Source organism: Acomys russatus, chromosome 15 (genome assembly GCF_903995435.1).
Source record: "Acomys russatus chromosome 15, mAcoRus1.1, whole genome shotgun sequence".
Lineage (NCBI taxonomy): Eukaryota > Metazoa > Chordata > Mammalia > Rodentia > Muridae > Acomys > Acomys russatus.
In genome coordinates, this window is record NC_067151.1 from 61,489,612 (window position 1) to 61,502,112 (window position 12,501).

General features: G+C 46.5%; 1 pseudogene; it reads left to right on the top strand.

The window, feature by feature from the left end:
- The first annotated feature begins 9,957 nt into the window (after positions 1 to 9,957).
- On the top strand, positions 9,958 to 11,860 carry LOC127199423 (mitogen-activated protein kinase 13-like; annotated as a pseudogene).
- Positions 11,861 to 12,501: the final 641 nt, after the last annotated feature.

Sequence of the window (12,501 nt, forward strand, 5' to 3'; positions counted from 1 at the left end):
TGTAATATAAAAACCCTGTCTCGAAAAACTAAAACCCCCAAAAAACAAAGAAACAAACAAAAGCCAACTATAATGAAATCTAAGGTTTTGTAAGCTAATAAAAAATTGTGCAGAGTTAGGCAGATCTTGATGAGTTCCAGGCTAGTCAGATCTACAAAGTGAATCCAGGACAACCAAGCTACTCAGAGAAAACCTGTCTTGGAAAACCAACAACAATAAAAACTGTAAATTTTGCCTGGGGAGATGGCTCAGCAGTTAAGAACCCTGGCTGCTCTTCCAAAGTTCTTGAGTTCAATTCCCAGCAACCACATGGTGGCTCACAACCATCTGTAATGAAATCTAATTCCCTCTTCTTGTGTGCATGAAAAACAGAGCACTCATAACACATAAAATAAATAGATAAATAAGTCTTAAAACATTGTACATTCAAATGAATGTATAGAGTTAAGAATTTTGCCGGAACTGGGCGTGGTGTCGCAAACCTTTAGTCACAGCACTCGGGAGGCAGAGGCAGGTGGGTTGCTGTGAGTTCGAGGCCAGCCTGGTGTACAAAACAAGTCTAGGACAGCCAAGGCTACTCAGAGAAATCCTGTCTCAAAAGACCAAAATAAATAAATAAATGAGTAAATAAATAAAATAAAAAGAACTTACCCACCAAACACAAATCTCTTGAACGTTTATGACTTAATAAAATAATGTTAAAGGGAAAAATGGGGATATAGCATTGTGGTTAAGCTCCTGCACAGCATGGCATAAGGCCTTGCTCTTAAGCCCAAGGCCACCATCACAGGACCACTCATTCATTCCTGAAGCCAGGCCCTTAAGAGTCTGTCTAGACTGTCCACTGTGCTAGTAGGAGTTACCCACACTACCAACTACTTTTAGCCTTTCCCGGGATCTGCTGGGTTAATTTCCTGTGTCACAGTGGCCAAAGTCTCCTTGGATGGTTCTCTGAACCTCAGACTTTCTCTTGCCCCACCCTTTTGGCACAGATACCACAGTGCCTGCTGAGAGACTGGCAGGAGGTGACGAGGACTGGCTGGGTGGCATAGGTCTTTGTTTCTTTATCTTCCACCTGCTGACTGGACTAGTACCCAGGGCTCCTGTAGAGAAGCATACAGTTACAAGCTCAGGGGTAGGGTGAAGTGAGAATAAAAGCAGAATCCCTAAATTCAATTTGCAAACGACAGAGCAAAGCGGATGATCGCCTTTGGAAACAGCAAGATTCCATCCGGACTGACGTGTGAGCCCTGAGTATCCTAGAGCCAAGGGTGGGGTGGGGTTGAGATGCCTGCTCAGTGACTTAGAGGTGTGTGTGGTTAGATTAGGGTCTGGGGATGCTTGACTGCCTTCGCAGCTTGGAACTTCTGGAATTTTCTAACAGTAAAAGCAGTACCTGCTCTGTGTGCCTCGGCTGCACGGCAATGCCTGTTCAGAGCCCCCCACAGAAGCCAGCCTAGGTGAACGGGTTTTGGCCACACAAGCGTCTGCCGGTCTTTGCATTGATATGTTGGTCCTTCCGGGTTCTTTTCTTCGTCTCTTCGCGTATATTACAGTTTACAGTGCGGTTGCCGGGTGGATGGTGGATCTTCTCTATCCTTTTTTTTTTCTTTTCTTTTCTTTTCTCTCTTTTTTTTTCTTTCTTTTTTTTCTTTTTTTTTTTTTTTTTTTTTTGGTTTTTTGAGACAGGGTTTCTCTGTGTAGTCTTGGCTGTCCTGGACTCGCTTTGTAGACCAGGCTGGCCTCGAACTCACAGCGATCCGCCTGCATCTGCCTCCCGAGTGCTGGGATTAAAGGCGTGCGCCACCACGCCCGGCTTCTTTTTCTTTTCTTTCTTTTTTATTTTATTTTATTTTTATTTTTTCTCCCTTTTGCATTTTGGGAATTATACAGAAAAGTCAGAGAAAGAGAGGGCTGCAGAACGCAAGCACACAACCAAGGCAAGGCAGGCTGATGGTGAAGACAGCACTCTTGACCTAGATGAGTGGTCCCGTGTGTAGGGTCAGAAAGGAAGTGTAGTCCTGGAGTCCTCCTGACCAAAAGCAGCTCTGCTCCTACTTGGCTTCTCACTGTCGGACTCATGTATCTTAGGGCTTCTGCTGCTGTGAGAACCGCCATAGTGGTAAGCAATCCGGGGAGGAAGGGTCCTTTTCGTCTTAACAGTTTGCAGTGAGGCCATGAAAGGACACCACTTGCTCCCCGTGGCTTGCTCACTCATTTGGCTGCCCAGGTGGTGCCCCACCCAGTGGGCTGGACCCACTCCAATTAACTACCAATCAAGAAAATGCCCACGTCTCAGTTTCTTTTCTCTATGACTCTGCCTTGTGTCTAGTTGACAAAAACTAGACCAGGCTGGCCTGGAACTCACAGCGATCCACCTGCCTCTGCCTCCCGAGTGCTGGGATTAAAGGTGTGCGCCACTAGGCCTGCTTCAACATTATCTGTCTGTCTGTCTGTCTGTCTGTCTGTCTGTCTATCGTGTGTGTGTGTTTGTATGTGTATGAATGTTTTGCCTGCAAATACATATGTGAGCCACTTGTATGCCTTGTGTCCAGTGAATTCAGAAGAGACTGTCAGATCCCCTGGAATTAGAGTCCTAAGTGGTTGTGAGCTGCCATGTGGGTGCTGGGAACTGAACCTGGGTCCTTTGCAAGAGCAGCCAGTGCTCTTAACCACTGCAGCCCTTCTTCAAGTTTTTTTTTTTTTTTAATGTTATGACTTATTAGTGTGTGTCCTTGACTCATGTCAACAGTCTAGGTGACAAGCATGTTTAGTCACTGAGGGATCTCATCAGCCATTTGTTATTGCTTCAATCTTAAATTTATGCTTATTTATTGGGGGGCACATGCTAAGGTGCATGTGGATGTCAGAGGACCACTTCCAGGAGTTGGTTTTCCTAAAACATGTGTGGGGGTCCTTATGGGGCTGGAGAGATGGCTCAGCAGTTAAGAACACTGGCTGTAGCCAGGCATGGTGGTGCATGCCTTTTAATCCCTAGAGAGGCAGACGCAGGCGGACCTCTGTGAGTTCCAGGCCAGTCTGGTCTACAAAGCGATTCCAGGATAGCCCAGGCTACACAGAGAAACCCTGTCTCAAAAAACAAAAAACAAAAACAACCCCCACCCCCCAAAAAACACTGGTAGTTCTTCTAGAGGACTGGGGTTCAAATCCTAGCACCTACATGGCAGCTAGCAACTGTCTGCAACTCCAGTTCCTGGAGATTTGACACCCTCACACAGACATACATAGAGGCAGAACACCAACGCACATAAAATAAAAAGAAATGGATAATTCAACATGTGGGTCCCACGGTTGGGTTTTTGGCATCCAAGAAACTTACCCATCAAGCCAACCTGCCTGGCCCTGACTGATTGGTTTTAAAGACAGGTGTGAGGAGAACTCACTTGCTCTCTTCAGGAGCTGCTGTGCTGGGTTTAGACAACAGTGCAGGCTCCACAGTGTGATGGAAGAGCTGTAAAACCTCACGGCTGCCTACAGTCAGCTGCATAGGTGGCTCTGAGCAAGCTACTGCAGGTCTGGGCACTGGCAATTCCAGGTTAATGTCCACTAGCTGCACACTCACAAGCTGACTCCCTCTGTGTGCTCCAGGCGATATTTTAGGAAGTGGGCATATTGGAGTCATCAGTGTTTCTGTCCTCCTAAAACTGTTGCAGAATGCCTGGTTGGCTATATAGCAGATCTTAAAGCTTTTTCTATCTTTTCTATTTTTTCCAGAAAAAATATTTTAGGCTAGTGAGCCATATGGTCTCTGTCATAATGATCAACTTTGCTGACAATATGCAAATGAGCGAGCGAGTTTTTTTAAAGCTTATGAATATTGAAATTTCAATTTCATGGAAATTATGTATATATCTCTGTATATATATTTAATACATGGTCCTATATATTCCACATTGTTCTCAAACTCACAGTGTACCTGAGGATGACCCTGAACTTGTGTGTGTGTGTGTGTGTGTGTGTGTGTGTGCACGCTTCTGTGTGTGTGTCTATATTTGTGTGTATGGAGGACAGAGGTCAGCCTCAATGTCATTCCTCAGGATCTATCCACCTTTTATTTTTGTTGCTTGTTTTTAATTTTTTTTGAAATTTTATTTGTGTTTTTATATATTTTATTAATTTATTCATATTACATCTCAACGGTTATCCCATCCCTTGTATTCTTCCATTCCTCCCTCCCTCTCATTTTCCCCTTACTCCCCTCCTCTATGACTGTGACTGAGGGGGACTTCCTCCTCCTGTATATATATATATATATATTTTTTTTTTTAAAGAATTATTTATTTATTATGTATATAAACTTGTGTCTGGATGTACATCTGCAGGCCAGGATAGGGCACCAGATCTCATTATAGATGGTGGTAAACTACCATGTGATTATTGGGAATTGAACTCAGGACCTCTTGAAAAGCAGTCAGTACTCTTAACCTCTGAGCCATCTCTCTAGCCCCGATTTTATTTGTTTTTATATTGTGGAAGCTTTCAGGGGTCCTGCTTAGGGGTTAATAATGAAGACACAGCCTGGCAGTGGTGGCACACGCCTCTAATCCCAGCACTCGGGAGGCAGAGACAGGCAGATCCCTGTGAGTTCGAGGCCAGCCTGGTCTACAAAGTGAGTCCAGAACAGCCAAGACTGCCCAGAGAAACCCTGTCTCGAAAAAAACACAATAAATAAATGGGCAGTCCCCCATATAGCCTTCTAAACTTAACTGGATATCCCCAATGGACATCCCCGCCACTTGGCTCTCTTTCTTTACCTCCCTGCTCCATTCCTGTCTCTGCTTCCGTTTCCTGCTTCTGTCTTTTTCCCGCTGGTCGTCCTACCCCACATCTAGCTATAAAAAGCTGACAGGACAACACAGATCTGTCTTTTTGAGTTGCCCTAGCGGCACCGAGGGCTTCACGACCTTCACCACGGGCGGCCTGCTTTTTAACATGATAACCTCAGAGAATCAGTCTTCTTTTGGGCAGGTGAGGAAGGACAGTCTGCATATAGAAAGCAGGCATGGCCCATAGAGATGGCAACACCAACTACCCTGCCAGCGCAGCCACTAACAATCGAAAACACATCTACGTAGGCGGCTGAGACTGTATGTGCAGGTGTAGGTCAACCCAACTTTTTGTTTGTTTGTTTGTTTGTTTGTTTTCCGAGACAGGATTTCTCTGTGTAGCCTTGGCTGTCCCGGACTCACTTTGTAGACCAGGCTGGCCTCGAACTCATAGTGGTCCACCTGCCTCTGCCTCCCGAGGGCTGGGATTAAAAGGCCTGCACCACCATGCCCCAGCCTCAGCATCTGTTTTTTTAAACTCCTCAACATATAGACCTTCATCTGGTAATTGATCCTTGACCAAAAAAAAAAAAAAAAAAAAAAAAAAAAAAGCAGTAAGATGACTCAGCAGGTCTTACTACCAAGCCTGATGACCTGAGTTCAATTTCTAGATCCCACATGGTGGGAGGCGAGAATCACTTCGCAAACCACCACATCTGTGCTGTGTCACACTTGCACCTCTTTACATGCTCTCTCTCACACACACAGACACACGTGTACACACACACACACACAGACACACACACACAGAGTAAACAAGATGTGATTTAAAAGTAAAGACCACTGAGATAGATTACTAAGGGTAAAGGCGCTTGCTGCAAAGCCTAAACTCTGTCCCCAGGACCCATGAGATAGGAGAGAAATGATTCCTACAAGTTGACCTCTGACCTCTACTTTTCCTTTATGGTACCCATGTGCTCGCACATTAACACAAAGAAATGGAAGACCAGCAAAATGGCTCCACGTGTAAAGGCACCTGCTGAGCTAGCCTGGCAAGCCAACTTCAACCCCCAGACTCCACAGAAAGGTTGATAAGGAGAAGACTGACTCAACAATGTGGTCCTCAATAATAATAATAATAATAATAATAATAATAATAATAATAATAATAATAACAACAACAACAAGGTGCTGGAGGTGGCTCAGTGATAAAGAGCACAGATGTTCTTTCAGAGGGCCTGAGTTCCCTTCCCAGCTACCACATGGTGCCTCACAATGGGCCATCACTATAATCTCATGGGATCTGATGCCTTCTGGTATGCAGATGTACATGCGGACAAAATGCCCACTTACATATAATACATTAAAAAAAAAAAAGGCCAGGCATGGTGGGACACCCATTTGATTTCAGCTCTTGGGAAGCAGAGGCAGATTGATCTGTGTGAGTTTGAGGCCATCCTGTTCTACCGCAAGTTCCAGCACAGCCTGGGCTACATAGAGAGACACTGTCCCAAAACAAAGGGGCTGAGCCGGGCGTGGTTGTGCGTGCCTTTAATCCCAGCACTCGAGAGGCAGAGGCAGGCAGATTGCTGTGAGTTCGTGGCCAGCCTGGTCTATAAAGTGAGTCTAGGACAGCCAAGGCTACACAGAGAGACACTGTCTCAAAAAACAAAAATTAACAAAACAAAACAAAAAACCAAGAGGCTGGATGGCTCAGTAGCTGATAGTACTGGTCGCTCTTCTAGGACACCCAGATTTGATTCCTAGCACCTACATGGTGGCTCACAACCATCTAGACTTAGGGGGATCTGATGTCTTCTAGTTTCTGAGGGCAACATGCAGGCAGGCAGAATATCCATACATATAAAATAAAGGTTAATAATATACATATAAATAAAGGTTAATAAATAAATAATAATAAAAATAATGATGATGATGGCTGTTTGGGCCATGATGTCACACACCTTTAATCCAGCACTTGAGAGGGAGAGGCAGGTAGATATCTGTGAATTCAAGGCCAACCTAGGTTACAGAGATAGTTCCAGGACAGCCAGGACCACACAGAGAAACTATGTCTCAGGGGAAAAAAAAAATGGCTGGGTGTAGTAGCATATGTCTTTAATCCTAGTGTTCTAGAGGCAGAGGCAAGTGGATCTCTGTGAGTTTAATCTGGGTGTGGTTGTCATAGCAATAGCTCCAGTAATTTGGAGACTGAGGTAGGTGAGTTTCTATGAACTCTCAAAATACCTGGGTTACATAGTGAGATCCTCTCTCAAACCCCAACATCTAGGAACTCGCTGAGCAGTAGAGCATTCTCCTAGCACATGTGAGGTCCTGGGCCTGACACCCAGTGCCGCAAATGTTACAGGACAGCTTTGGCCTTGTCAGCTACAGCTTGCCATGGCTTATCCTAAAAGACACCTCCCTTCACCCCACCTTTCCAGGGGCTCCGAGCACCAGACAGGCTATTCTTTTCTCTTCTTCTTGATAACTTCGCAACAACACTGTGGTGTTGTGGTGTTCATGTCAGGCTGTGACTTTTTGTTTTCTCTCTATTTCTGTCTCAGATAAAACAGTGGTCACAGTCACATGATCCCTATTTCTGCTCCCCTTTTACGTTGCCTTTTAGGTCTTCATTCCAATAGGTCCTACGTAGCAGTAGTAACAACAGCATGTGACCCGAGCATGTTAGTCATATTGGCTGGATGATATTTGCTATTCTCTCTCTCTCTCAGAGACAGGGTCTCTGTATGTAGCCCTGGCTGTCCTCTAACTCTCCATGTAGACCAGGCTGGCCTCTGCCTTGCCTTGACTGTCCTGGACTCACTCTGTAGATCAAGCTGGCCTTGAATTCACAGAGATCTTCTTGCCTCTGCGTCCTGAGTGCTGCAAGGTAGGTGTCTTAATTATGGTTCTAGAACTGTGACGAGACAGCATAATCAAGGCAGCTTATAGAAGAAAGCATTTACTTGGGGCACACAGTTTCAGAGGTTAAAGTCCATGACTGTCATGGCAGGGAGCACAGCAGCAGGCAGCAGGCAGCAGGCAGCAGGCATGACACTGTATAGTAGCTCAGAGCTCACATCTTATCCACAGGCAGGAAGCAGAGAGAAAGAAAGACACTTTATCTAGTGTTGGGTTTTTGTTGTTTGTTTGTTTGTTTTGTTTTGTTTTTTGAGACAGGGTTTCTCTGTATAGCCTTGATTGTCGTGTACTCTCTCTGTAGACCAACCTGGCCTTGAACTTACAGAGATCCACCTATCTCTGCCTCCTGAGTGCTCAGATATAAAAAAGTGCCACCATACTCAGGTGGTGTTCTTTTTTTTTTTTTTTTTTTTTGAAACCTTAACGCCCACTTTCAGTGACACACCTCTCTAACAAGGCCATACCTCCTAATCTTTCCCAAAGCAATTCCACTGACTGGGGACCAAGAGTTCAAATACATTAGCCTATGGAGGTCATTTTCTTGAAACCACCACTGTAAGGGATACCATTCTCATATTTTCTGAAGAAGAAGAAGAAGAAGAAGAAGAAGAAGAAGAAGAAGAAGAAGAAGAAGAAGAAAGAAGAAGAAGAAGAAGAAGAAGAAGAAGAAGAAGAAAGAGGAGAAAGCCCCAGATTATGCAGTTTAAGAAGTCTGTACTAGCTGGGCATGGTGGCGCACGCCTTTAATCCCAGCACTCGGGAGGCAGAGGCAGGCTGATCGCTGTGAGTTCGAGGCCAGCCTGGTCTACAAAGTGAGTCCAGGATGGCCAAGGCTACACAGAGAAACCCTGTCTCGAAACAAACAAACAAACAAACAAACAAAAAAACAAAAAAAAAACAAAACAAAAAAAGAAGTCTGTACTAAAAAAAAAAAAGAGGAAGTCTGTACTTACTCGGGAGGCAGAGGCAGGCAGCTCTCTGTGAGTTGGAGGCCAGCCTGGTCTACAAAGCGAGTCCAGGACAGCTAGGGCTACACAGAGAAACCCTGTCTCAGAAAGGAAAGAAAGAAAGAAAGAAAGAAAGAAAGAAAGAAAGAAAGAAAGAAAGAAAGAAAGAAAGAAAGAAAGAAAGAAAGAAAGAAACCGTGCCAATCTACCTAAACCCCAATTATACATGGAGAAGACATGGCCTCGGCTTTGAGCCACAGTACTCCCTGCTGTACTACTTTACGTTCTCATCCTGGTACCCAGAGCTGGGAGTCAGTGGTGGGCAGCCTGGCCAGTGAAGTCATCCGAGGAGAGGTGGAAGCAGGAAGTTAAGCCAAAGCAGTGCTTATAGCAGCTTCTCTCTGCCCTGCCCACTTCATGTCAAGCATCCATTTCAGAATCTCCCAGTTCTGTCATCAGAAGACCAGACAAAAGCCCTTCCCCCCTTTTAAACAAGGTCTCACTATGCAAGCCCTGACTGTCCTGGAACTCACTACGTAGACCCGGCTGGTCTTGAACGCGCGAAGATCTGCCTCTCCCTCCTGAGTGCTGGATTTTAAAAGGTGGGGACCACCTTGCCCATCCTGGCCAAAGACTTTTGGTAAATTTTCTCTTGTAGCATTTGGTAGTTATGGAGCCATTTGTGATTTGTGCTTTAGGCTGAACATATGCTTATTCACACGCGTGAGCACGCGCGCGCGCGCGCGCGCACACACACACACATACACGTGCGTGCACATATGAACACTTAAGCACAGAAACAGTATCTGCTTAGCTGTCTACCATATGGGATCTCCATAACTAGAATAATAATGAGCAAACAAGAACGTGTCTTTAAGTTTTTCATTTTGAAACAAGGTCTCACTATGTAGTTTGGTCTGGCTTCCAACTCACTTAATTATTCACAGTGGTTTTGAACTCCCAGTTTTCCTGTTCTGCCTCCTGAGTACTGAGATTACAGGCATGGGCCACCACTCCTACAGAGACCAGGCTGGCTTCAAACTCACAGAGATCAGCCTGTCTCTGCCTTCCAAGTGCTAGAATTAAAAGGGTGTGCCACCCACACCCAGTTTCTTCTTCCTTCTCCTCCTCTTCCTTTTTGTTTTTATTTTAATAAAAGACAGATCTGGCCACCCCGTGGGGGAGGAGCGGGCACAGGGCTGGAGAGGACCGTGGCAGGACACCCAGGCCCGGAGCCTGCAGGCAGCCACTGCAGCAGCTGGGGGGGGGGCCACAGGGCCACCACAACGGGGTGCAGCATGAGGCTCACTCAGAAAAGGGGTTTCTACAAGCAGGACATCAACAAGACGGCTTGGGAACTACCCAAGACTTACCTGGTGCCCATGCATGTCAGGCGTATGGCGGGATGTGCTCAGCCATTGACAAGCAGACAGGGGAGAAGGTGGCCATTAAGAAACGGAGCCAGCCTTTCCAGTTGGAGATTTTTACCAAGCGCACTTACTGTGAGCTCCTACTGCCAAAACACATGCACCCATGAGAACGTCACTGGGCTCCTGCAGGTCTTCACCCCCGCCTCTTTGTAGGCTCAATTTTCTTAACCAATATATTTTATTAACAACTTAGTGATCGAGCATATGTCACTTATAACCCGACTAACCAAAACAATAGAAAATGAGGATTAATGGACACAATAACAAAACCGTAAGGATATCAGTTCCGAGGAACGATTCTCCTGGCACAATCTGCAGGATTTCTTCTGCTGGAACCTAGGGTAACCAGAACTCAGAACCTCAGCAGGAGCCGGAGTCCCAAAGCCTTCCCTTGAGCGGTTCTCTCTAGGAGTGTCTCAAAGTGGAGTGATGAACAGCCAAAACTATCCCAAGTCTCCAAAAAGCCCCCGCCTCCAGTTCTGGGCTCATTTATATATCTCCTCCCAGAGTCTGTTCACGGAATCTTTTCAGCTGGCAACAATCAAGCTCCCGCACGAGATGGTCTTCTAGTGGATTAACCTCACCTGTTCTCTCACAAGACCGTTCCAATCCCGCACTTGGGATCCTAAAAAACAGGTTTGTCTCTCCTTCACCTCTTCCTTGGAAACTTCCATGATTTCTACCTGGTGATGTCCTTCATGCAGACAGACCTGCAGAAGATCATGGGGGATGGAATTCAGCAAGGATAAGTCCTTGGTGTACCAGATGCCCGAAGGTCTGAAGTACATCCACTCAGCTGATGGTCATCCACAGGGCCCTGAAGCCGGGCAACCCGGCAGTGAATGAAGACTGAGCTAGACTTTGGGCTAGCACAGCATGTGGAGGCCGAGATGACCCACTATGTGGTGACCCACTGGTATGGGGCCCCCGGAGGTAATTCTCAAGTGGACGCACAACCAGACAGCGCACATCTGGTCTGTGGGCTGTATCTTGGCAGAAATGATGACCAGAAAGACATTCTTCAAGGGGAAAGACTAACCTGGACCAGCTGACCCAGATCCTGAAAGTGACCGGGGTGCCAGGTGCTGTTTGTGCAGAAGCTGAAAGACAGCGGCCAAATCCCTGCCACGGAGCCCTAAGAAGGATTTCACCCAGCTCCTCCCAGCACCCAAGATGCAGACCTGCAGCAGACAAGATGCTGGAGCTGGGCTGGGCATGGTGGCGCATGCCTTTAATCCCAGCACTCCGGAGGCAGAGGCAGGCAGATCGTTGTGAGTTCAAGGCCAGCCTGGTCTACAAAAGCAAGTCCAGGATAGCCAAGACTGTTGCTCAGAGAAACCCTGTCTCGAAAACCTAAAAAAAAAAAAAAAAAAGGACAAACATCTGAACTGGACTCAGGCACTCACTCACCTCTTCTCTAAACCCTTCCAGGACCCTGAGGCCCAACAACTATTAAAAAAAAAAAAAAAGATTTATTTTGTATACTATGTTCTGCCTGCATGTACACCTGAACGCCTGAAGAGGGCACCAGATCTCATTATAGATGGTTGTGAGCCACCATGTGGTTGAACTCAGGACCTCTGGCGAGCAGCTTGTGCTCTTCACCTCTGACCCATCTCGCCAGCCCTCCCCACAGCCATTTGATGATGCCTTAGAACATGAGAAACTCAGTGTGGGCGAATGGAAACAACACATCTACAAAGAGATCTCGAACATCAGTCCCGTAGCTCAGAAGGACTCTCGGCAACGAGGCGGCAGGAAGCTGCAGTGACTGTCCAGTCCCACCCGCAGCTGAGACTGGGAGACAGGACCACCCTCTGCCCCAGGACTAGTATTTTTGTCACTACTTATATCTCAGGACTTAGAGGAATGTAGCCTCCTGGGCCAAGAGACGTATCATCCAATGGCTTAGTGAGCAGGCCCCAAGGGAGCAGAACTCCAAACTGCTGTTCGGGGGTGGGGGGACCTGTGGTCACAGCAGGCTGTATTAAAACAAAAGTGTAGGTGACTACAATAAACAAACAAACAAACACAGGCCCTCATTCTATTTATTTATTTTTTGGTTTTTCCGAGACAGGGTTTCTCTGTGTAGCCTTGGCTGTCCTGGACTCGCTTTGTAGTCCAGGCTGGCCTCGAACTCAGAGATCCACCTGCCTCTGCCTCCGGAGTGCTGGGATTAAAATCATGCGCCACCACACCCCGCCTCAGGCCCTCATTCTTAGCACAAAACTCACCAGGCAAGCCAGCCTAGCCTGGCCCCAACTCAGAACCATCCCCCTGCCTCAGCCTCTTAAAGAATGTGAATAGGCCTGTAGTGCAGTGCCTGTCTCCAAGGTTCTAGAACCCTGCTTGCTTATTCTTCTCTCTCTTTTCTTGACTCAGAGCTGTCTCCGTGGACTTTCCATGAACAGA